Here is a 24,885-nt window from a genome sequence, read left to right on the forward strand (position 1 = left end):
GGAACTCCTCACCAGGGCACTGGTGCAATGTCGTTGCTAGCTGTCGTTGCTAGCCCTAAAGTTAGCAACGACACAAGGCTCCACAGCAAGGTAGCAAGCCCACAAGGACAACTGTCACATTTAAGTTCAGCTCCATGAAATCCAATTGCCCAATGGGATAGTCCCTAATCTAACACGGAACAGAGCCTCTGAATGGTGAAGAAGCAGCAGCAGCAGCGAGGGAGCCTGGCACGGAGCCCCAAGAAGTGAAGAGCCCAGCACCAGCACACTGCCTGCGTGTGCCCACGCTCATCCAGCGGCACAGTTGGTAGGTAGGGAGGCAGATGGAGTAAACCCTCAGGTGTCCTACAGCTCCTGCTCCTACCTGGGAGCTGCCAGCCCTGCAGCCACATTTGCTGGCTTTGTTGCAGCCTTTATTACCTCGGAGAGAAAACCCTCTCTGTATCAGAAATGCCTCGCTGGCCGCCAATGGATTAGCCGCTAACAGCGCCCGCTCCTACCCCGGCAGGGCGCCAGCTCAGGCACAGCTTACCCACAGCCCAGTTACTTAGTTACTATGCTAATTAGGCACCTAAATAGGTAGTGCATTAACGTGTCAGGGTTTCAAAAGTTAGTGTGAGCTCACTGGGCATTTCCACTTCCGAGTCACAGGAATAATTAAGCCAGCTATAAATGCCTCCAAATGTAAGGCTCATGTAAGACAGACTGCTCTTCTGAATTTTAAGGGCAAAAGCAAACAACATATCCTCCTCAGAATATTTTAAAACAATAAAGGAGAATTCACAGTCAGAGGGAGTTAAGCCTACAAAATTACCCCCAATGTACTTCAGACAACTAAACTACAGGCAACATGCAGCAGTCCTGAAGCAAGCTGTAACGAGGTGAAACAGACACCTGAGAGCACGCCAAGGCAGGTTAGTGTTGCCAATTAGAGCGTGCTGAACTTGCAGCCACTAGTACCTGCTCAGTGCCCTGCAGACACCCTGCTGGCACAGGCTGTTAACATTTAACCAGGGCCCTGGGGCCGCTGCGGTGCCTTGGTGAGCCTGTGGAAACCTACACAGCTCCCTGGCTTTAGGCTGCACCCATTTAGGGTTCAACACACAGCCATGGCACTCTTGGAAGGGCATACCAGCAGCTTCCTACAGGATCTGTACAGCCAGGAGCTAGGCCTGGATTGCAACAATTAGGCTAGTGCTGATCCTGGCAATGACAGTAAGAATTAAGGACAAATATTTTTTACTCTCAAATTAGCCATTTTCCCAGTTTACCTATGTACATTTTATCATTTCATCCACCAGAGAGAATAGGAGCCTCAAAGGCAGGTGAAGCTTTTGATACTTTTAGGGTTGAGAGAGGGAAAGCTTCCAAAATAAAGTGCATGTCATGATCAGGTCCTTCAGATTTACATCTTAATCCTTCCAGTAACAAGATCACAGGTGCCCGTGCTGAAACATTTTCCCTTGTGGAGAAGCAGGTTATGTATGAAAACCTAAGAGTGTGTCAGAACAAGTCACCCATCCCCAACAGCCTGTCCCCCAGTAGTGGTACAGAGCAGATCTCTCAGAAGGAGCAGAAGAACTGGGTGAGCACACACGATACCTCCTGGCAGTCTCCCAGCAGCCAACCATTTGAGGATCAGAGACTTCCTGTGCCAGACTCCTTTTTATCTATTTAGTCACCCTCAATTAATTTCTCTTTCATGAACCTGTCCAGTTGACCTTTGTACCCATAAAGCACGCTATCTGGTTGCTCTAAGTGGATAGACAGGTATCCCTGGTATGTGAAGCAGCAGCATTTTACTGCTACTGAAGGGAGGAAACTACAAACCAAGAGCTTTTGCAAGGCTGCCTGCTTAACACAGCTCGTGATTTCCCCAGCACTGCCCCCCACCACGCAGGCTACGTGATGGAATCAGTGAGGTGGGATACAGCTGGACATCTCAGCGCCACCAGGTGTGTAGGGACACAACAATTAGAAGCTGGAAAACAATTCAGGATTCAAGTGGGTTTTCTGATGGCTGAACTCAGCCTCTGAAGTATCCTAAAGCAAGCAGGAGTTTACAGGAGCATCCCTATTTAAAGCAGTATAAAGGTGCCTCTGCAAGAAGCATCAGAGGATAACATGGAGAAATTCATTCCTTAGCTCCAAGTCCACAAGGAAGAAAACAGTGACTGAAATCATCAAATAGCAATCTTTAATTAGTGCCTCACTAAAAGCTTGTTGTGATGACACATTAAATGAAGACAGGGAAAGAAATGAAGCAGTATAGAAACACTTCAGACACGCTACCATGACTTTGAAGCCAAAGTTCCATCAATTCTCATCACAGCAAGAAAGATCTCATAAGACAAAAATAAACCCACCAGAACCATCAAAGCAAAAGTTACTGTCTCTTGGCACAACTGAAATATTCATCCATAACCCTCCTCACTGGTGTGCCAGGAAGAACTGCAGTACTTAAGTCGTACTTGAGCACTGAAAACAGCCTTTAAGTAGCATTGAAGTGAAGCAAAGCAACCATGCAGACCCCTTGGACAGGAGGGAATTCTGCCATCTGTGCTCAGCATCTGCCTCTGCTCAATGGATCAGCATCTGTCACTGTGTGCAGCAGCTGAGCAAAGCACCTTTCCCTCTGGAGGCTTTTCCATGCTGAAACTGAGGCCTCACCCCAGCCAGTCCTCTGATCACAGACAATCACTATCACTGTTACACAGATCCAAAATTAACCCAAAAAGAAGTGGAACTTGAAGACTCTTTTAAAAAAAGCTCAGAAGATCTCTAAAGGGAAGCCCACAGGAGGACAGATTCTTAAAGGCAATTTATTCATTCTGCATTGAGCAACTTTGAGTGTAAACCAGAAATGTACAAACTGGGTCCCAGAACAACTACATTATTTTAAAAAAACTGAACATGTCACAGATACTTTACTCCCAAGATTAAAACCATGGAAAATCACTTAGCATCTTCAGTCTCTTGCCTGGAACACAGGCAGAGAATGCTTTTGCAGCCTGCAAAAGGACAGAGAGGCAAAGGTCATGATCTCACCCTTGTCTGCACCAGTGCACACACTTCATTCTTGGTAGGGATGCTTGTGCTGTCTCTCTGATTTACACTCCCCAGAGACTCCTGGAAGGAGTGGAGTCTCTGGAATCCTGTCTGAGCCAGCCCAAGCACTGTAAGGATTCCTAGAGCATGTAATCCAGGAATACCATCCCCTGCCATGCCTCCAAAAGCCATGGACAAGCTTTCTACAAGCAGATATTCACACTCTCTATAAATAGAAATCCTTATGCCTGCAAGCACATCTCACTACCACGTATTAGTTTCTATCACTGGAAGTGTTGAGGAGCCTGCCAGGGTGACAAGGCACACTATGAACCAAACTTGAAATAGACAGAGAAGATAATGGAATTTTTTTTAAAAGGCAAAATGAGATATGTGTCCAGCAGTGAGAACTGAGTCTACCTAGATCACAAAAAAGCTCCATGTTCCCTGCTGCTCCCAAGGAAAAGCTGCACTCCAAGCAGATCCTGTGCTGTTAGCTGTTAGTTCCTCCAGGCAACTACTGCAGGGAAGTTAATTCTGTTTCCAAGTCACATCTTCAGGGCTCCTTTTGCACGTTTGCTGTCAGGCATCCAGCACATCAAGGCAAACATTTGGAATAAAGCCTTGGGTGCAAGCCACATTTGTTGCTAAATAAACAAAGCCAATGCTACAAAAAACAATCATGCTTCAAGGTATAAAGCAACAGGGCTTTTGGGCCAAAGAAACACCCACCTCCTCACTGTATCCCCCATCTGGGAAGATACCTGTGCAAGTGATCCCAATGCTGCCTGGAGCACTGATAAAGGCCCAAGGCTGGGAGTGGCCAGGAGAGGAGATAAGCCATTGGACTGACCTAGCAAATCACACCCTTTGTTCAGCTCGTTTCCTGGGGATTTGAAACAGCTCTTCCCATTCTCTCTAAACCCAGATAAATAAAGAGTGATAGCTTTAGAGCTTTTCAAGTGACAAGACCAGGAGGAAGGACAGGCCTATAGTAAGAGGCTTTAACGAGGACACTATCAGCTGACATAGGGACCTGTATATTGGCTTATTGAGCAGATTCCTCCCACAAACAGTGACAATAGCCTGGTCCCTCACATCCCACTCCAGTAAAGCTTTAGTACTTCCTGTATCCATGTTCCTGACTAATTAAAACAAAACAAAACCAACCCTACCACAACCAAAAAAAGCCAACACCATCCTGAAAAGGCCAACCTACAGCACAGGACTGGAGGGGGGAGAGATTAATTTTCAGTGCTGTAAGACCCTCAGGAGTCTTGTCTAGTCTCAAGTATCTGATACGTATCTGACACCCAGGACAATGTCCGAGTACTGAAATTTCAGTACAATGCTGAAAAAAGGCAATAATAATGTTGCAGGTTGCATGGGACAAAGACTGTGCAATTAGAGAAGGGCAAAGAGCTGGCACAGAGCACTACAGTCCTGTCCATGGCACCTGTTCTTAGTGGTGGGCTACACCCAGTGCTGCTACTTGAGCATTCTGAAGGACTGGAAATGGCATAATTGAGCTGCAACACATTCACAGAGATATTATTTGCACTTTTTCTTCCAAATGTTCCCACACCCTCCATCTAAACTGAACAAACACCCACAAAAAGGTTTGTGGTTAGGGCAAAAGTAAAGCCATTATCAAATTTCTCTGAGACTGTCCTGGAAGTTTACATTGTGAGAGGATAATCACATTTTATGCATCTGATTATGAGCACCACACAACTCAAAGTAAACATGGCCAGCCTGATTTGGGACTATCCAGGACAGAAAATGTTCAACAACTGCAGGAAGAAATGTATTTAACACAGGGAGTATTGTAAAATGAACTCTAAATTTATCCGCTTATTTTCACAGTTCTTACTCACTGGAAACAACCCTTGTCTTTAGTTTGGTTCCTTTAAGTTCAGCTCTTGTCTGAATGTTTTGTGCTCAAATATAGCTGTACTGACAAAAATGGGTGCAATGTTCCATAATTCTCTACAGATGAATAAGGAATTCTCTCTCTATCATGCTTCTGAGAGTCCCTCTGTGCAATTCAACTGGTGTATCAAATATTTCCAGTTATCCTCTCACAGTCATAAAAGCAGAAAAGAAAATTAAGGGCAAAAATTTAAATACTACAGCTGGAATACAGAAAGCCGAAGTTATTAATAGATTTTGGACAAAAGATATAAAATGTGTTTTGTGAAAGTGTGAAAGAAATGAAGTCAGCTCTAGACCAAAAGGTGTGTGTTTTGGGATTTGATGGTGTTTTTGCCTTCTAGGACTCAAAAAAGACTTCTTACTTGGAAAGAGGTTTCACAACTTTAGGGCAGATCAGTCAAGCAGACAAATACATCCATGATGGCTACCAGAATATGTATCAGCAAATGCTGTCCAAGATTTCAAGACAAGTGGATTTGAGTCCCAACAGTGAGTGGCTGGTCTGTTCCCAATAAAACACAAACCTACCCCCTTTCAGATTTTGACCAGGAACACATTTTAATGAAGGAACACATTTTCTCAGTGAAGAAAAGGCTTCCCATTCACTGTATTTGCCTACTTTGAAAGGTCTGAAACCAATGAGCATCTCAACAATTATTCTAGGAAATAGGTATTTTCTCCAAGCACTTTTGTTGGTTTAAACAAAATCATTAATTTTGCTCAACATTGAGATTCAAGTAAACTAAAAACCTCAGAATTATTCTCAGGTCAAACCATGAGATCCAAAGAAAAAGGGCTAATTTCACATAGTTTGGTACTGAATCATGTGGTAAAGCTGGGCTCACACAGTAGTTTTTAGGACAACATGTTTACACAAAATTGGATAAACAAAATCTGTGAGGAATTCACCCACAAGTGCATTTTAAGAGTTTATTCTTGGCACAGATGGGGACAACTCCCATCAGCTTGAATAGAAAACTCACCTGTTTATGCCAGGACTGGCTTTGTTCTCCAGCACCTGCAAACATGAGGCAGAGGAGCAGCATCCTCACAGCAAACTGAAGGTTCCTACCTTTCTGAAGTCACTCTTTTTGATGAGGTGAACAGCAGTGGTCAACCAGGATGTGGGTTGCTGTGTTTTCAGGGATATTCACCAGCCATATTTAAGCAAAAAAAAGCACACTCCTTCTGTCCATCTTAAGGACTTGTTTGGGATTATAAAGACATATGGTATTTTTAGAGGCTGAAAGAAACTGACTCACACTCACCACTGCCAATTGAGAATAAGGCTCATTTACTGATGTAACCAATGTTCCACTTCAATCTGCTTTCCCATCAAACCTCAACATTTTATTTTAGCTGCAAAAAGGTTTATTAAAACCCTGTGGCTACATGATAATTCTCTCAACTGAGAAATGCAAGGCTCAAAAAACCCAAACCTATGCAGCTACACTCATTTTAAAAATCACCTTAAGTTGCATGGCATTCCACAGAGTTCATATTTTATTGTGGTGTTGTTCCTCTGATTTATTTTTTTTTTACACACCCGAAATCAAGGAAGTACGGGGTAATATCTCCAACTCTGTCACCAAACCCCCTTTGTGGATTCCTTTTGCAGTCCTTAACTGACAGAAAATAATGATTTGTATTTGTCTTACAACAGCACCTTTGCCCTCTTCCCCACAAGCTCAGGTTTTGTGTTATATGAGTTAGGCATAGCTGCTTGCCCACTCATTTTAGCAAGAGCTGGAAGTTTAAATCTTGGAACCTGAGCTGCATGGGGGGTTTAAAACTTGTTAGATGGAAGATTATATATATGTTGTATTTATCAGTTGGTTGCAAAGATACCTCTTACACATGAAGCAAGAATATCTTTGCAAGAAGATACCCAAGATAGGGTATTTTAATTTTCTCAGTGTTCTGCTCCCAGTGAAGCAGCTGAGTGAATGACACACCACTTTTCTCCTAGATGACAGCAAACAAAAAGCACAGGAAAATTTTATACTGTAGTGAATCACATGCATATTTTGACTGGTGGAAGCTCTGCCAGAGAATGGAAAGATTAATTTAGCTGGTTTATCCCTTCCTTCGACTTCCACGCAGACTAGCACAGCGGCTGCTCACAAAGGCTGCCCACAGGCTGGCAGGGCTCCAGGCAGGCACTGGTGTGTGCCGGCTGTGGATCAGACAGCACTTTGTCCCGGCCAGGATGTGGTCTGCCTTTGTAACGAGGCCCATGCAAACGGGCGCCCATCGGCCCCTGCAGCCGGCTCTGGCAAACACCACTTGTCCCCTCGCTAGACATAAATGAACTGTAACTACCTCAAAGGAGAACAAACAACATAAGAAAAGAAGGGGAAACATCCAGATTTAACCAGATTAACGATAACGGCTCTCCCGAGGGAAGGCTCCCTGAAGAGGAGAATTCAGGGACTTATTAGCAGCCATTAACCACGTTTCTGGTTTGTGATGTGCCATGCAGTGAAAAGTACAAATCTGTGACTTCCCCTGCAGAAGAATTTAGGGAGGATTATTAGCTTCACAGAAGACAGATTAGTCACAGCATAAACTGCTGCCCTAAACATTTCATATTTGTTTTGCATCCCCAGCATCCTGCTAAAAATAAAAGGGACAGGAAAACCTATCTGTGCTGGGCTTAGAAGCAAATACACATCATACTTCGACCATCACCATTCCTCTGCTGCACTAAATACTTGTTATTCATCTTGAGCCCTTATTTTTGTCATTTCACTTAAGCCTGGAGCACATGGACTTCAGAAAAACTGCTTCTTATCAGAAATTGCTATCACAATGTTTGTATAAAGAGAAGGAGAACAATGAACAGCCAGGAACTCAGAGATTTTCCTCAAACTTTCTTACCTTAGTCCTGCCAGAATGCTGTTAATGCACGATCTTGGGAAGAAAGATCAACAGAATTTCCGCAGCGCCTCATTCTCAGGGATGCAGGACTCCATTTCTGAAAGCAGAGAGATTAGGGTGACTGAAATCTGAAGTACAGATACTGTGCTGGGAGAATGGGTGCTGACAGCAGGCTCTTAACTCATCAGCAGATGCAGGTCTTGTTGGCTGCACTTAAACTCAGTCACAGAAGCAAAAACCCCATGAAAGCAGCAAGAAACAAGGAGCAGCCAGACTGGCCTCTCTCATGATTAACAAGAAATAACCACCCCTATCCATCTACAGAACTCCACTGCTTTGACTAGAGAAAACAGTTTTCTGGGGACTATTGGACCCAGATATATCATGTTTGGATAGTGGTGCACTTGCACCAAATTAAAGCAAAGATGTGCCTAGGCAGGTGCAGCTGACACAGAAATAAAACTCCCCTCCAAACTCTGAGCTGTTCAGCAACTTAAATATCAGTACTCAAGTGTGAAAGACCACAGCTCCCCCTCCACTTTCCTCACAAGTCTCAGGCCCAGGACAAATTAGGCAGGTATTAAAAAGTAGAATAGTTAAGTATGTTGGACCCACCACATTTGCAGCATCCTCAGGGAAACAGATTCCTATTCCATCTGGACCTCATTGCAGAGGATGCTTGAGACCACTTCCACTAAGCCTCTTCACCAAACTTCAAATCAGCAAGGTGATACAACCATCTTTTATGTGCCAAGCAATAAAACAGAAATGAATACAATTTGGGCTATTCCAGAATAAAAAACTTGTTTCCAACTCTATTCTTACAGAATGCCATCAGTAAGAGCTCCCAACATTAAGCAGATAGCAGTTAGCAAAGCCTGTGCCAATAATTTAATCGAATTTGAACCTGTGGTCAGCTATTCCTTCTTTGGGAAAACTGAAGACCCTTCACCTTCCACAATTTTTTAAATGGAGATTCCTCAGCTGCCAGGCAGAGACAGGCTGTAAACTGCATCCAAATTACACTGAGCACATCCATCAACAGGTGCTTGGCACAAGGCAGCTCCCTGCTCCTGGTTTGGGAAAGCGCTTCTCCAACCAGAAACGGGGTCTAGAGCACAGCAATGAGAGGCCCTTCCTCCAGGTTGCTCAGTACAGAAGGGGCTCAACAGTGCTTGCCTGGCTGCTCAGTCAATGATTTGGAGCCTCTTTATGTACTAAAACCTCTTTGCTTGCCCTGCTGGTGCAGCTGAGGGTCAAGTCAGGAACGGATCCAGCAAAGGCAGACGTTATTCCAGGGCACTCTGAATTGGTGCACTGAGAGCTGTTGTGACAGAACATCTAGCCAAACCTCTTTTTCAGTTTCACTCATATCAACACTGGGGTCATACAATATGCTAGAACAGCCTTCCAGAAAAAAATTATCTTTGGGATTTATAAATCTTACTTACACACAAATCACAAAGACTCCAGTTTGGCAATAACACTTGTCTGTGTTATTGCACAGTCTCCAGGTACTTCTTGCTTCTCATTCTCCTTCAAATGTTTTGTCTCCCTGGAGCACCACCCCCTTCCCCAGCCCGTTCCACTCTGCTCCTAATGGAGATAGGGTTAAATTTACAAAGTGTTTTTATCCTAATTACAAACCTTTCAGCTAGTACCTTGGTCTCAGCCTCAGCAGGAAATGATATGCAAAATATACTTTCATGCATCTGACAGTCCCCAAAACTACCGGTCATATAAATTCTGCCAATTTACTCTAATTAAAGCTAAGCAGTGTCGTGTGTGCTTAAACGGTCAATCTGTCTTGAACTAATTACACCTGAAAGCAGGAATACATCAGTTTCCTTCTCCTGGAATTAAACTCAGATGGGGCAGCTGAGAAACAGTCAGGGGACATTTGCTAATGATTAAATCCAAATCACATCGCCTTGCAGTGCTCTTAGCAAGTACAAGCTGCTGCATGGATGCTGATGGATTTGTGGAGGAAGGAAGCAGATGGTACAAGGCACTTGTCAACACAGAGCTGCCTACACAAGACTCTCTCTCACACCCAGTGCTGCAGAGGCTCGTGCTCTGAAGGGAGGCAAAATGAGACTCTGGGAGAATGTAAAATATATGCTGTGCTTGCAATCAGAAGAGCCAGCAGGCAGAGCTCCTGGTGTGCCAGAGAACTCCCACCTTCCATACTACCGTGTCAAAGATGTCTCTCATCTCTTGATGGTCTTTTCTAAAAGACCAAAGATGACTTTCTAGAAATAGCAACAATATTGACTCACTTAGGAAAAGATGAAGAGGCTGCATTGCTCCATCCAAATCCTCCTTCCTGCTCTTGTGTACAGAGCAAGGAGCACAGAAGGCAGAGAAGGAAAGACAAAAAAAGAAATCATTAACCACTAACCACACTTACACAACCATATTTTGCTGTGCCACTCAACAGCAGCACGTAACTCCAAATTCCCATAAGTCCTGACACAGTGCTCAAAGACTGTTAGTCAGAAGGATGCTTACTTTGGCCCCCTAGGAGCTGACAAATTCCGCTTTATCTCCCTGGGATCTGACGAGCCCATCCTGTCACACGGGAAGACGATTATGAATGACAATGCAATGAGTAACTTCTTAAACAGGCAAAGAAAAGTCAGACTTGAATATTCTGCTTAGATTCTCATCCTTTGCTGGTTCACTGATATGTGCTAAGTTTCCCAAAAGGAGAAGGACACATCACTAGAAGACAAGCAGGAACCAAGTTTACCCCCATATCAACATATAAAATCTTCTATAGATACATCACTGAAAGATTAACCTAAATCCATGTTCAGCCTCTGAAACCGTAGTTTGAAAGATGCAGTAAACTGTGAAAGGACAGGCCAAGGGCCTGTGCAGCTCTTTAAGCTATCTGTGATTTGTGCATCCTCAAAACAAACTAAAAAAGCAGGTTTTTGTCAAGTTTATACTTGCGCTCCTTTTACAAGAAGTGAAATTCTGTTGCCTCCCATTATCCCATTAATCATCTTCCTTATTTAAACACAAGCATGGTTTGATTCGGGTTAGATTAAAATATTCTGAAGGATACCTATTTAGGAGTCAGAATTCTTTATTCCTTAACTATGATACAATCCAGCCACACTCATCAGAACAGGCCAGTTCTTTCTATCCCTCTGAACTGGGACCTTTCCAAAATGCCAAAACCAGATCTCTTCTGGTGTACCTAAAATAATCTACTGGCACTTATCTAGGAATATTCTGGGTTTTCAAAATGCAAGCAGAAATCACTCTGTGACTGAATGTCATAGTTTGTGTTCTGTTAAAATATTCCAGAAGATTAACCTGCTAAAACACTTGGGGGAGGAGGGGGTGCCTTTAAAAGGTGCTTTGGCATTAAAAAGCTTGCAGTATCAGGCACAGAAGAGAAGGGAAAAGACAAAACCAAAGAACACAGTTTTCCATTATCAGAACAAGGCAAAGTGGGATCAGCGGCTTTTTGAAGATAATTTGTTGTTGTGAGAGACCTCACATAGTCCCCAAGGCTGCATTTCCCATTCCAGTCTCACCGTGGAGTATTGGTTGCAGCAGGACTGTTAATCACTGCTAATTGTGAGGACAGCGCTGGGGCAGGAACAACTGTCCCCAGTGAAGCCAGCTGAACCAGTAAGTTGATTTTAGCTTCCTTAAGGGCTTGGGATGTTAATGATTTCAGGCCACTGACAAGAGTGGGTAGGTAAGTGCCTCTCCTAGCAGTGAAAGATGTTAGGACAGTAATCCTCTTTTCTTATTTTAGCCGAGCTAACAACAGAATAAATTAACTTTTACCATTAAATCTGAACCAAATAGCCTATATTCCAAGTGTAAGACTTCTCAGCCACAGCTGTCTTGCCCTTTAAAAAAAGGAAAGGAAGAAAAGCCAAGTAAATATTCTCTATGGAGACATTTAAGATTCCCTTCCTTCCCCCCAGCAGCAGTAATGTATGTATCTTCATCTTTTGGACTTTTTCCAAAGTGCTTAACTTTGGAATCTACATATTATGCTTGCCACAGCAAGTGTCTCTTTAGACTTAACGCTCCTCTCCCATACAGGTCTAAATTCTGTCACTCCTTTTCCCCAGAGTTTGCAGTAATGACTGGACAGCTTCTCTGCAGCAATTGTGGTCTGTCAGAAAAAACAAAGCAGAGGAAGTATGTATCATTTGGCTGTCTCCTTAATTTTAGTGTAACAATTCCATTTTTAGGTACAGAGAGTCCATAATAGAATGGGCATATCCGAGTTTAGCACACAAAGCTCTAAATAAGACTGCTGCTTTACAAAACCACAGCACAGAATGGCAATTGTTTCTAGCGTGGTAACCGCAGTGATTGAGAGATGCCCAAAGTAACTTGTTTTTTAAAGGGGAAACTTCAGTCTGTGGTGGCAAGCTCTGAAACCACCGATATAAATGGATTAGGCCGTGAGCACAGCAAACAATAGTCCCATTACTTTGGCTTAGGTCTGTTTTAAGAGAGCTAGAGAGTACTTAAAAAAAAAAAAATCCCCTTGGTCTTTCCAATATCACTGGAGGGCTGGGCAGGGGCAGAGATGCTTTCTGCAAGCTCACACCAGGATGTGCTAATATTATCAAGCCTTTTGCTTTGTTGTCGTGCTATTCTTACTTAGCTTCTAATGCTCCACGAATGCATGACTGCTCTTTCCAGTCCACATAACAGCTATATTACTGGAGGTTCCAGCCTGTTGTTTTTCTTCGAAGCTAGGCTTCAGCCTTGGTTAATGTTTGCCCAGAAATATGTAATTGCAGACTTCCTCCTCATAAACCGTTCCAGAGCACAGGCTGCCATCCTTCCATGGTATTATTATCTGTGTGCCTGCAGGCTAGAGCAGGGTGTGCTCTCACATTTGAGAGCAGAGATAACCCTTTCCTTGCAGGAAAGGCACTCAATGCCTTGGATTGAGGCAGATGCTGCTAAAAAGAAGTGACCTGAAAGCTTTGCTGGTGTTATTTTCTGCCCTCAGATTATGGAATAAAAATACTTTTAGCACAGGCCTACTATGTCACAAATAAGTGTAAGGGAAGCTGAGTATAAAATCAGAATAATTGGAGTTGTAAGTGGCCTTAAAGATCATTTAGTGCCAACCCCTCTGCCAGGGGCAGGGGCACCTTCACTATCCCAGGTTGCTCCAAACCCCATCCAGCCTGGCCTTGGGCAATGCCAAGGATGGGGCAGCCACAGCGTGGCCCAAACAGACAGTGGGACATTAATTCAGCATAAGCATTTTCTGGAGAAACAATCAGCAAACTGAACACATATTATCTTAATTTTGGGCACAAGTCTTCAGTGCCAGAAATGCAGTATCAGCAATGACAGCAAGGCCCCAGGCACTAGCAGAAGGTAGGTAATGTTCAGAATTTACAGTGGTAAACATGCCCATGGTACAGAAAGCTACTTTTGAGCTACTGAAACAGATTTAAGCATCTCTCCTCTCCTAAGAATTGCCCACATCTTCCATGGATACCATGAAGAATCCAGGTCACGGTCTTTGCAACATTATGTTGAATGACCAGAAGGTTTGCAATGAAACAAACTCAAGAAACATGAGAAATTAAGCAGATGAAATCTCTCCAGATACTTTGTAGGCAACAGGTCTTCTAAGGTCTTGCCCAGATCCCTGCTGGAGATAGCCTGGCGTGCTTTCCAAACTCGACATTCCCTCTTTGCCCTCAAACCATCCAGATCTGGGACCTGTCAGAGTGTGTTAAAGCTCACATCCAGTCTATTCACCTGGATTGCCTTGTTTCAAGGGTAAAGTGGAAGCCAATATGAGCCCAGGATCTCACCTTGATACAGATTCAGGGTATGTCTGGCACACACACCTAGCCCAGGAATTGGGAAGACCTCCAGGGTCAAGTAATCAGGCGTGGTCTAAGGGGTTCACTGTCCTTGAATACACAGATCACAGGAAACAGGGTGGGTCAGGCAGAACCTGCACACTAAACTAAACAAACCTGTGTCCAGCTCCTCTGCTCAGAAAGATTAGTAAATATCTTGAGTGCAGTGAACTAAAGCAGTACCTCAGGTGGAGGAGTAGTACAGTAAAAAACCTTCACTTCCTCCCAGATTTAAATTCTTTAACAAGAGCAACAGCTGGAAAAAATTAGCCATCACTTAAACCAAAAGGTATCTTTATTTCTGACAACTGCTGGGTTTGAAACACGATGTTTTTAGTAGCTTTCAGATGCCTCTTCTTCCTGAGCTCACTACAAACTGCAGGACAGTTCAGAGAAGGGCTGTGTTCCACATAAAAATGAGATACAGCAGAAAGATATTTTAAAACAGAACAGAAAAGTAGTGACAGCTTAGAGAACAGACTTATAGCTAGTAGGTTATTTTTGGAAGGAAAGGGCTCAGCAAGGCTCAGGATAACAAGCCAGAGCTCCAGACACATTGAGGACAGACTTTCACAGGGAAATTAGAGGAGGGCCAAGAGTTTACTCTCAAGCCAGTTGAGATTTGCCATGGAAGGGAAGTCACCTAGTCAGGCTGAAAGCACACATGAAATGGAAATTACCTTCTGAATTAACTGGGAGTAGCTTTCCATGACTGACAAACCCATTGTCAGTTCAGACTAACCCACGTGACAGTCATCCTCATGTTGTTACAGCCTGCCCCTATAAACAGGAGTACTTGGTTTAGCAAAATACTCAAAAAAGGCCAATAGGAGTTTGCTTCAGTAAGGAGCCACTCAAAACTGGAAGACAAGCTACAGGACTGGGCCCTGGCATTCACAATATTAAAAAGCAACTAGAGTGGGATCATTTTTGAGCATGAATTCCAACAAAGCCAGCTTGCTGATAGAAGGTTGTTCAGCTACCGAAGATTTGTCCTTGGATTCCTGTTGAAATCAATCCATAAAAATCATATTAAAGGATTAGGCATCAAGCATTTGTGTGTTGATGTGCATAAGAAATTCTTCGCTCACAGACTGCTGACCTTACATTCTTAAGAGGATCTTTTGCCCCATAATAAAGTGTTCACTGTCAACAGTAATTCTTGCGCTTCATGCATCTGTTGACAAAGCCTGAACAGGAAGCCTTTCTGCAGGTAAAAAGTTTAAATGCTGTGCTTCCACAAGGCCTTTGTCCAAGGCATGAGGGAGGATTTGGACATTTTGGCAAACAGCAAGGTACCGGTCGTGATATTTATGCCACAAGTGAACTGTGAAACAAAGAGATGCCACGCTTTTACTTCAGAAGCTTGGTAGTTTGGGAATCAAACAGCTCTTCTTGCATATCTATCCTTCTGTTATTATATGTATTCCTTTAGGCACAGACACTTCTAGTACAATTATGCAGAATAACTAATGAGCACACAAGAGTGGTTATATTATGTCAACAATCCTTGCTTGTTGAATTAATAAATTTAACCTGCACTTGTTTTTATAAAAATGCACCATTTCAGGTGTCTGCAACACTGATTTCACAAAGCACTGAAATCATCCCTTTGCATAAACCATGCACAACACAGAAGGACCAAAATGACATGTCCAACATAAGCCACCTGTGTTAGCAGGGAGCTCCAAGCAAAGAGATTTAATAGAGACCCAGAAAGAAACACGTTCTACAATTGGCTGACCAATTCCCAACCACGTAAATCCAGGGAAGAACTAGGCACAAAGCTGGCCCACACCTGCCTTGTAGGCTGCAGCTACTTGGCCAGAGGAGGAACAAATCAAATTCTCTCACTGCAGACAGGACTGCACTTTCTGCCTTCTTTCTCTCCAATCATGCAGGAGTATTGGTGGCTTGGCAGGATTGAAATCCCTGCAGAAACATGTGGGGCAGACAAGGTCTGCTGTGGTCCCTCGCTCTCCTACTCTTCCATGGGGACAAGGTATGTGATGTATTTAATCTTCCCTGTCCCTTCTGTCTGCTTAAAAAATAAATGTCTTCTCTGATTTCTTACTGCTGGCACCTCCAGATGTTTCTTTGCTCAGGAAAGTTGCACCAGTTCACGCTAAAGCTCTCTGCAGATGCGCATCATTTTGCACGTCAAAGATTTGCTTTCTGCCAGCGATTAAACTACATGCACTCAGCTACAGAAGTTACATCCATTGAATTGGAACTGGTGTTAGGAAAGGCAAACTTAACACAACTTGCCAGCTAGAAATTCTATCTCCAGACCTCTGCAGATAATTTCCTAGCCAGCCCCTTGTGAAAAAGTCCTGCTCGATGGTAATTGAATTTACTGCAAGAAGATGGAAACAACAAATACAGGAAAATAACAGAGCTTCATATCTTTGGGTAAAATGGAGTGCTTGTGGCTTCCCCAGCTCCACAGCTTGCTCTGTTATACCTCATCTATCAGTCCCAAAAGCATCTTTTACTTTTCACAGAATAGTTTACATTGGAAAGGACTCCTGGGAGGTCATCTAATCCAACTCCCAGCTCTGAGCAGGTCCAGTTAGATCAAGTTGCTCAGGGACTTGTCCAGGAAATAAGAGATTCAGTGTTAAAGCAGTGGGAAAACCATGAAACATTTCAAGGAAATCACATAGAAAAGTAATTAAAGTTAACATATGGAGCCTAAAGAGAGAGGCCCCTAGTTTGACTCCAGTTCCTAGATCCCACTCCTACCTTAGACCACAGGTGCTGAAACCAGGAGTTTCTGTTCTACATATATGGAGTTCAGAGATCGAGAAAAGACAACAATCACAATCAACCCTGCATGGCACAGCGTGATTTCACTAACAACTGCTTTTGCATTTTGGGAAATGCATTTTTAGGACAGCTGTCCTATAAGCAGAGAGATCAGGTCCTAGCCTGGTGCAAACCAATGCTTACCAGCTGACACCAACTGCCTTACCATTTGATTCTGTCAAGAAAATTCTCTGTAAGAAAATCTTGCATCTTCTGCTGAAATGCAAGAGACAAGCAGATTCTACCAGACACCCCCTGGTTCATACTGAATCACTGCTAGCACATACATTGGAGTCTTACTGAAAAACAAAGGACAGAATGCAGGGTAACAAGCGATCAGTCACGTCTGACACGCACACTGTTTCCACAGAATTACTCATCTCTGTGAGGTCTGATAGATGTTAAAGGATTTTTCCTAATTCACACACAGATGCCTCGTAAATAAATGGCAACTATTCATATGACTAAATAGTTACTTCGTAGGTATTTTGACAGAAAGAGCTCATGGAGTTTCCAATAATGCCATCCTCAAAACATAAACTGCGCACTTCCCCTCCTTTCACTTGTTTTTCAGGAAATCATATTTTCAGACTTCCTGTGGCTGCCACAGCCGGGGTAGGTCAGGCTGTGCTGTATCACATCCCACAGCATGTGGCAGAGTGTGAGCTTCCCACGGTGATGCTCCACAATGCAGCAGGTGAGAGTCAGACTGGGAAATGCAGAGCAGCTTTGATTTGTTTCAGTTTTTTCACTGCTGGCATGACGTACAGTTAAACAAACTGCCTGCCAAGGGAAATAGGAAAGGGATGCTCTGAGCTTAACTGTGTGGTTAGCACATTACATCTTTCTAGGAGTTAACCTACAAAGTTAAATCCAAATGATGCATTTGGGCATCCCTCGCTGGTAGCACCATCTGCTTTCACACCCCGACCTAGCTAATCCTAATCCTACAGGGCTCTAGATTTTCATCAGCAGATAAATTCAGAATTTGATTCCTAGGACACTGCTTTTCTCAGCTCCTTTTTTAAAATTTATTTGGTGGGATTTTCAGGCTAACTTTTCTTCTGCCTACTGCACTTGCAAGCCTTACTCCAAGAAAACACACTGGCTGTGATCACAGGATAAGATCTAGCCTCAGAAATCTTTCAAAAAGACTTCTTGGCAGCAGGTAGGGAAAGCCGGCATCCCCAGCATAGCCAACAGCTGTTTTCCTACAGTTTCCATATCCCTGAAGACTGGTGATAGGGGAAGAAAAGTGCATACAGCAGGACAAGAGAAGAAAGATGAGGTGAGAAATTAATATTCCAAATGTTCACTGCAGCAAGGAGCTGGTGTCCCCCTCCAGACAGCTCAGTGTCCTAGACACCAGATCACTGTATTATCTCTTTAGCTTCCCTAATGCTTCACTATGCACAGTACAACAATCTCCAAAAGAACAAACTATAAGCCAACACCGCCCCATATTTCTGACTCTGTAAGCAACCCTGCAATCTGATCTGTTCATCCTCCCTTAACAGCCAAGGCCTCTCCATTACCATGCAAATGCAACTCTTAACCAATCCTTTTATTGCAAATAATTTTAGCAGAACCATACAGCTAATAGATTGATTCCATTATTAGCGACAGCTTGGGACTGTGAACTAATCAATATCCCAGCGTGCTGAGGAGGGGAGACAGAAAATCTAATCAAGACCCTACAGAACTTATACCTCGAATCCTAATTTACAATTAAAAGCTTTGAGAATAATAATTTACAATCAAAAGCTTTGATTCCTGATGGCCATTTTTCTACCTTTCAAGCAACAATATATCACATTATACACATAATCAAATTATGATTTTACTCCTCTACAGATCTCTACATTCATCAGCACCATTTTCTCCCTACAAGGATAAACAAATGAGAAAGGATTCTGAATTGCCTTTCGCACCTATACTTTGACGTCCAAACCTCTGCATGTTAGACAATACAGGGGGTTGTGACAAAGGGATTACAGCCAGATATCCCTAAATTAGCTTCCATTTATCTGCATATCCCATTCCTATTAATTACTCTACTGTAAAAGTCAGCATGCCCAAGGTCAGTGCTGTTCCAATACTCAGATCTGGCACCTGGAACGGATGCTCTCCACCTGGTCTTTAATTGCCCTCCCAACTGGCTAGTGACACTACTTATGTGGACCTTGTCTTCCAACACACTGGGAGAGTTGTTCCACTTCTTTCTGTAGCCCTGTATTTGCCAAAAAGGCACCCATGCGAGTGGAAGCTGTTGCTACACCCATGCACTGCACAGCTCTGAATCAGGCTACACGCAGCGCTCTGCATTTTTCACCCACATGCATGCTGTGGAACAAATAATCTCCTCCTCCACTTAGGAATCCTTTGGTGCAACACACAAAAAAATGGCATTCCTTGTGAAGTCTAGAGCAGAAAGAGCAAAAGCAGTGCAAGGAAAACTGAGCTTTCCATCTGTTTATGTAGCTATCTGCTGCACAAAGCCAGAACAGCCAGCTGGAGCTGGGGAGACACTCAAGTGTGGCACACACAGCAATCCTCCTTCCAGCCCAGTTCAGTCCTGCTCCCTTCTACCCAGCTGGGCTCGTGGATCCCTGCAAAGGGAAAAACTCAGGCTGGACTTGCACAGCAAGAGAAGAAAGGTAAGTGATCTCCTCTTTCCCTTTCTCACCTTTCTCTCCCATTCTCCACATATTTCTCCCAAATATATATTCCAAGCTGGGATATAATACAGCAGAGTTTTGTTTAAACCTTCCCAACACCATGACTGTGATTTAGGCAGCAAGAGGATTAAGCCTACATGCCTTAGGAGGAGGCAGGACAAATTCTTGCTCAGCCACATGATTTATTTGAACGGTAGCAGACCTGGAAAAAATTTTAAAAGGTAACATGGGCAGACATTGTACACAAAGGCACTTCAAAAAACTAATAATGCAATATTAAACAAATATGGGAAAGGGCATATTTGCCTTCTTATAAGGATTCTATCCTGTATATCTCTGTACCCGCATCTCACTGGCCTCAAACTGATCACCACTGGCACAACCATGGGCATTACCATTTGCCATGCAGGATGTGCTTCAAAATGCCAGAATTAGCTCCAAACACTGCAGCTCCATTTCTTCCAGCACATGAAATATTAGCAGTCAAGCTACTCTTAGCACTGAATAAAATGCATAAGGCACTCGGCTTTTGTTAACAATGCTTATTTTGGATGTGCAACTCAAGCAGTGGTTTAGATCTAAATTCACAGTAATCCTCAGTACAAAACTAGACTTAAAAAAAAGTTACTGGAGTCCAGATGCTAAAATAAAGCCTTAAGGAACAGCCCTGATTAGCTGGTGGGGTGTAAGTGCTCTACCCTTGGAATAGCTTGGCAAGGAATTGTCGGAATTCCTCCCTCCTCTTTCCGGGGGGGAGCGGATGCAGTAACAGCTCCCAGGGGAACGACACTCCCTTCCTTTCGCCTGGGCTCCCTGCGGGGAATGGGTCTGGATTTGTTAGGCAGGACTGCGAGGAGAAGGGGGGGGATGTAATCCTCACTCCTCACCGGATATGGACACAATCCGAGCTCAACTTATTGACTTGTAACTTCACCACAAAAGGAACCATTTGGATTTTTGCTGCACTGCAAGGCTTGTGCAAAGGGCTGTTACTGAATTGTCAGGGCTTGCAGTGCCCCATGAGGCCAAGATCTGAGAGCAGTCTCAAACGCATGCCCACTTTCCACTACAAAATCACGTTTTAAGGGCAAAACCCATGTATGCAAATAACCCAAAGGGACGGTGAAAAACCCCAGAAAACTACCCATTTATGGATTGTGGGATTTTGGAGGGGAGCAATAATTTTTTGTTGAATGCTTTAGGAATTTCTCCCCTCATTCCCCAGCATGACACAAACCTTCATCACCCCACCACGGCCGGTATAATCTCCTTTTGGCACTCACTGTTTCAGGTCCTGGAGCCTGAAGTATGGCTCAGCCAAAGCCTTGGCATCACAGCTGTGACTTCAGAAGGGAGATGATGGACTCAAGGCAGGTAGCAAGGAGCACTTGCACACCTTTATCTTGTTCTGACACCACACAGACAAAGCCTGACAGCACCGGACTTCCCAGGCTAATCACTGCAACCTTTGGCTCAAGTCCACAGGCATTTTGCTCATCCAAGCACCAGGTTACTCATTAGCGCCCCTTGATTACAGCGCTGCATTCACCCCCACGCCATCTCACAGAGCACGCAGAAAAACCAGGAAAGATTAAGGGAAAAGGCACCGTGGAAAGTAACAAGTAAAGGACAAATTCCGGACAAGAAGAAACTAAATAAATTAGAACATGCCAGCTGGCTAAGAGGGGACAGAATCAACATCTGAAAAATAATGAAATGGAATGATGTGGTAAAAAGGGGAATTATTTACTGTATGCAATAAAGGAAGTCGGGAAGCCTGTTTTAAACTGGCAGCAATTTAGAAACAAAAGGAAATGCTTTTTCATAAAACAATTACAGTGTGGAACTCAGTGCCCACAGGGGCTGGTCGAGGCAGAGCAGCACACAGGTTCAAATGGAGATCAGAGGAATGAACAATGAATACATCCAGGAGAGGCTACCAAGCACGTCAGCCTCAGGAGCTGCTACACCACTCTTTGTTAGAAGCTGACAAGATAGAGCAGGGGAAGATAATTCCAAATACACATCTATTTTCTGAGGCCCTTTCCCCATCCCACTCTCACCGGCCTCTGCTGGAGGCAGGATACTTACAATAATCTTTGATCTAATCTAGTGTGACAGCTGCTGTGTTCTCATAAATTTCACTGAGCTTCACAGATCATTGAATCATTTTCCATGTTTATTGTTACAGTGAACAACAGGACACGTTCCTTCCTTCACGACTTTGTGTTTTGCACAGATGATCTCAAAGGACAAACCCAACTCCCTCGGTAAAATTCAAATTCAAGCAAATATTATGGAAACCAAACACAGCCTCTAGAATATTATTCTGGTTTCACATATCAACAATGAAGACACAAGGGACTACATAGAAAACTTCCTGTGGGATCTAGTGAGCCCTGCATCTTCCTCAACAGAGTTAGACTGCATTTTCAGTGTAGTAACCCTTTATGGTTACTTACTGTAACATCTCTGGTACTTCTCGTGCCCAAGAAACCACTGAGCAACAAAGTTCACAGCAATCCTCCAGGTTTACGAGGAGTTGTTTCATTTGGACACAGCATGCTCCCTTTGTTTACCTGCTGTTTGGTCTCATGATGCAACCCAACATTCTCTAATCAGTTCAGAGCGCTTGTAACACAGCCAGAGGCTTTGTCACCCACAGGAAACTGCGGGCTCAACAAACTTATGCAGCCAGACATCATCGGTGAGTTATTCTTGTACAAAATTAATAAAAAAATAATTAATTAAAAAAAAACCCCAACACACGGACCAGGTTGCAGCCTTCTCCCTTCCACATCTTTCTGGCTAAAAATCCACAGAGAGGGAGGCCAGGGCCCTGCAGCTGGTTATGGAAAGGGCTGAGCATCCGGCAAGGGAGCACAGCTGCCGGCCACATGACACACGCCCGGTACCAGAGACACACGGCGCTCGCTCGTGGGCAAATCCACTCCCACCACAGAGCATCCTGGGATTATTTGCCACTTTGTGCTTTCTCCCACTGCCCCCCCCAGAGGATTTGGGACTAAACATGAGAAAAAAAAGGCACTAATCATGAATAATGCAGTTCCAGTTGCAGTGCTTGAAATGTTCAGCTCAAAAATGCGTGCTCGCTGTTTCCTTCTACTTGCTGCTTAGGTAGGCCTGTGGATGTCACTGCATGGACACACCTGGAGTGGATGTGATCAGCACAGGTATAAAGATCAGAATTAACTCCAAATTCCTCTGCTTTCAAGGAACTGTTTAGTTTAATGATTAAAACCTCATGAGTGCCTGGATTTTGTGAACACCTGTCAGTGTTCTTTGGAAGAAAAGGTATTTGCTTGCTTATTTATTTGAAAACTGAAGCTATATACTAGTCAAAGGAATTTTATTTGGTTTTTAAAACAGAATTGAGATGGCAGTTTCAGCTGAGAAGTGAAGCTTCAGTGCAAAGCCAGCACACAAAGCTTCAACACCCAGCTTTTGTTCCTGTGAGCACTGACTTTGCTGCAGGGGGGCAGTTAGAACTGAGCTCTGCACCTTTACATTTCTTACCCCTCTGCTTTTGTGGGTATCTCTACTAGGACCCCCACACCTTTGCAGACTTAGGAAGCCTGCACACTTAAGCTGTAGAAAAAAAGAGAATTGGGATTTTAAGCATTGGAGCCTGCCCTCCCAACCTCATCTCTTCCCTTACACAGCCCATCTGCATTACCTTTTGCACAAATGTGGATTATTCAGTAATTAAAATAGCATTCCCCAAAAGCTCATCAATGGTCACATCCTTCCTACCTAAAGCTCATTTGGACTCTGGATCTAATTTTCAAAAAAGTCAAGAGCTGTTTTCAAATGGGCAAGAAAAGTCCATTTCCTCAGCTCTCTCCAACATTTGCATCCCTGCTTGGAAAATAAATAATTAAGTTGTGACATGGCAAAGAACAAGCCAGGAAAACATCAGCCCAAAAGAGGCAAATTTTGGAGAGCTGCAAACAAAGGATTACAATGGGAATGCTTATATAATCTTAATTACAGAGGATGCTTCTTCCATAACCACAATGGCATACACATGGCCTACAACTGCACATGCTGGAGAGAACAGTAGTTATTCCACTGGCTTCTCCCTGTGCTTACCACAGTTAACAGGGCAAAGGAAATTCATTTCCATGCCCTTCCCCCAAAATGGAAAGGTTAACCATAATTCTGTGGCGAGATGAAAGCGTTATCACCACTCCAGAAGGATATCAATCTAAATAACCCTCACACTCAGTAAATCAATAGGATTCTTCTGGTTGCATCAGACCAGCCACACAGTGTTTGCATAGGGAAACAATCAATATGAATGTCATCCAAATACGGAACTGACAACAGCAGGGAATGTGAGCAAAGGGAGGAGATGGGGGGAGGGAAAGGGGCTGAGCAAGAGGAGAAAAGAAAAGCATCGAAGGTGTCGGAGTCAGGAAAACCCTTCCGAGTTTTAGTGCCTCAGCAACCTCCATTCATATCTTGAGAAATGTCAGAAATCAGGAAATATTACTTCGGGTTGCATGCTTCTGTCCTGGCCTATCAAATGCACGGAGTAGTAACAGCAAATTACTGGAAACTGCACTTTGAACTTAGCCACTGGCAAGGATCCCAGTCAAACAGAAATGTAAAAGTTCCTTTCCTCCATGGGGCCTCCTGTGTGGGGGTGTCCCCATAGACGTTCAATAGCTGGTTGCAACAGGTTGGAATGAGGCCCCGAGCCAGAAAAACAAGCCCTGACCAGTATTATTTCCTACTGCCTCGGTTGTTTATTAAAAGATATTTTGACGCATCACTCTCAGCTTTGTTGGGCTGCACTGGAGGCTCGAGGCCCATCGAGGAAAAACTGGCACCATTCTCACTAAGTGCTCACGCCTCCTTTTCTTCCAGCATTCCTCCTCCTGCCTCCTCGTGTGCACGGCTATAGGTGCAGCAAAAAGATACACTTAAAGGAGAATTGGAAACAGGCAGACTGGTTGCTAAGCAAAGGCTCTGTATTTCCTACAAATAGAGAAGTAATTAGATTCTAAACCCTATCAATATTCCAAGCATAGACAGAAGAAACAACATTTTTCTGCACACCAGACTTTTATAACACGGTTTGAAAAGAAAAAAAAAAAAAATCCAACCACAGAGTGTTCAGGAACAGTAACTTAATGTTATTAACAACCCAGGGAGTGCCCAGTGAGTGCAGAAAGGCATTGTAGCCTTCCCCCTTCCAGAGGTGAAATGATCAAAAGACTGGCCTCTTTACAGTCTGTTATATTTCTGTCTAAGAAAACCCAATTTGCACAAGCAAATAAACTAGCTCATTATAAAACTGAGGGGTCAGCCTGAGTCAGATAAACTCTGAAGTCAGACAGCTGAAGAAACAAACTTTTATTTAAGCCACAGCACAGGTGATCCTAAGAGGAAACAGTAAATCCCCATAGAGCCACAACTTCCACATTGGGCAACAGAGAGCACGAGGAATGGAGGTGCAGGAGTGCAATTTTTTTCTAAGGCCACACGGCTCAGCACACATTTAATCAGAAACAACAGATCCCAGCCTTGCATTCAAAGGGGGGGAAAGCAAATAGAAAAATCAAACACTGTCGTCACAATGCAGCGAGTCAAACATTATTGAAATCATAAGGACTAATCAGTTTCTTGCCTTT

At 43.6% G+C, this 24,885-nt stretch overlaps 2 long non-coding RNA genes across 14 annotated transcripts in view; one reads left to right on the forward strand and one right to left on the reverse strand.

Moving 5' to 3' along the window:
* The window catches only part of LOC113459103 (uncharacterized), a 202,898-nt gene that overhangs the window by 176,275 nt on the left and 1,738 nt on the right, over positions 1-24,885 (reverse strand). For 11 of the 13 annotated variants that reach the window (XR_012580579.1, XR_012580581.1, XR_012580583.1 and 8 more), the window contains exons 1-2: positions 20,463-20,695; positions 7,864-7,960 (exon numbers count right to left, since the gene is read on the reverse strand). This is a non-coding gene — a long non-coding RNA (uncharacterized LOC113459103). Of the gene's footprint in view, positions 1-7,863; positions 7,961-20,462; positions 20,696-24,885 lie in introns of those variants that run through there. The other 2 variants (XR_012580574.1, XR_012580577.1) reach the window with 2 other exon arrangements.
* On the forward strand, positions 13,347-22,197 carry LOC113459104 (uncharacterized). The gene is made up of 3 exons (XR_003379989.2): positions 13,347-15,741; positions 19,029-19,204; positions 20,517-22,197. It is a non-coding gene; the product is annotated as an uncharacterized LOC113459104 (long non-coding RNA).

The sequence above is a fragment of the Zonotrichia albicollis genome, chromosome 5, assembly GCF_047830755.1.
Source record: "Zonotrichia albicollis isolate bZonAlb1 chromosome 5, bZonAlb1.hap1, whole genome shotgun sequence".
NCBI classification, from domain to species: domain Eukaryota; kingdom Metazoa; phylum Chordata; class Aves; order Passeriformes; family Passerellidae; genus Zonotrichia; species Zonotrichia albicollis.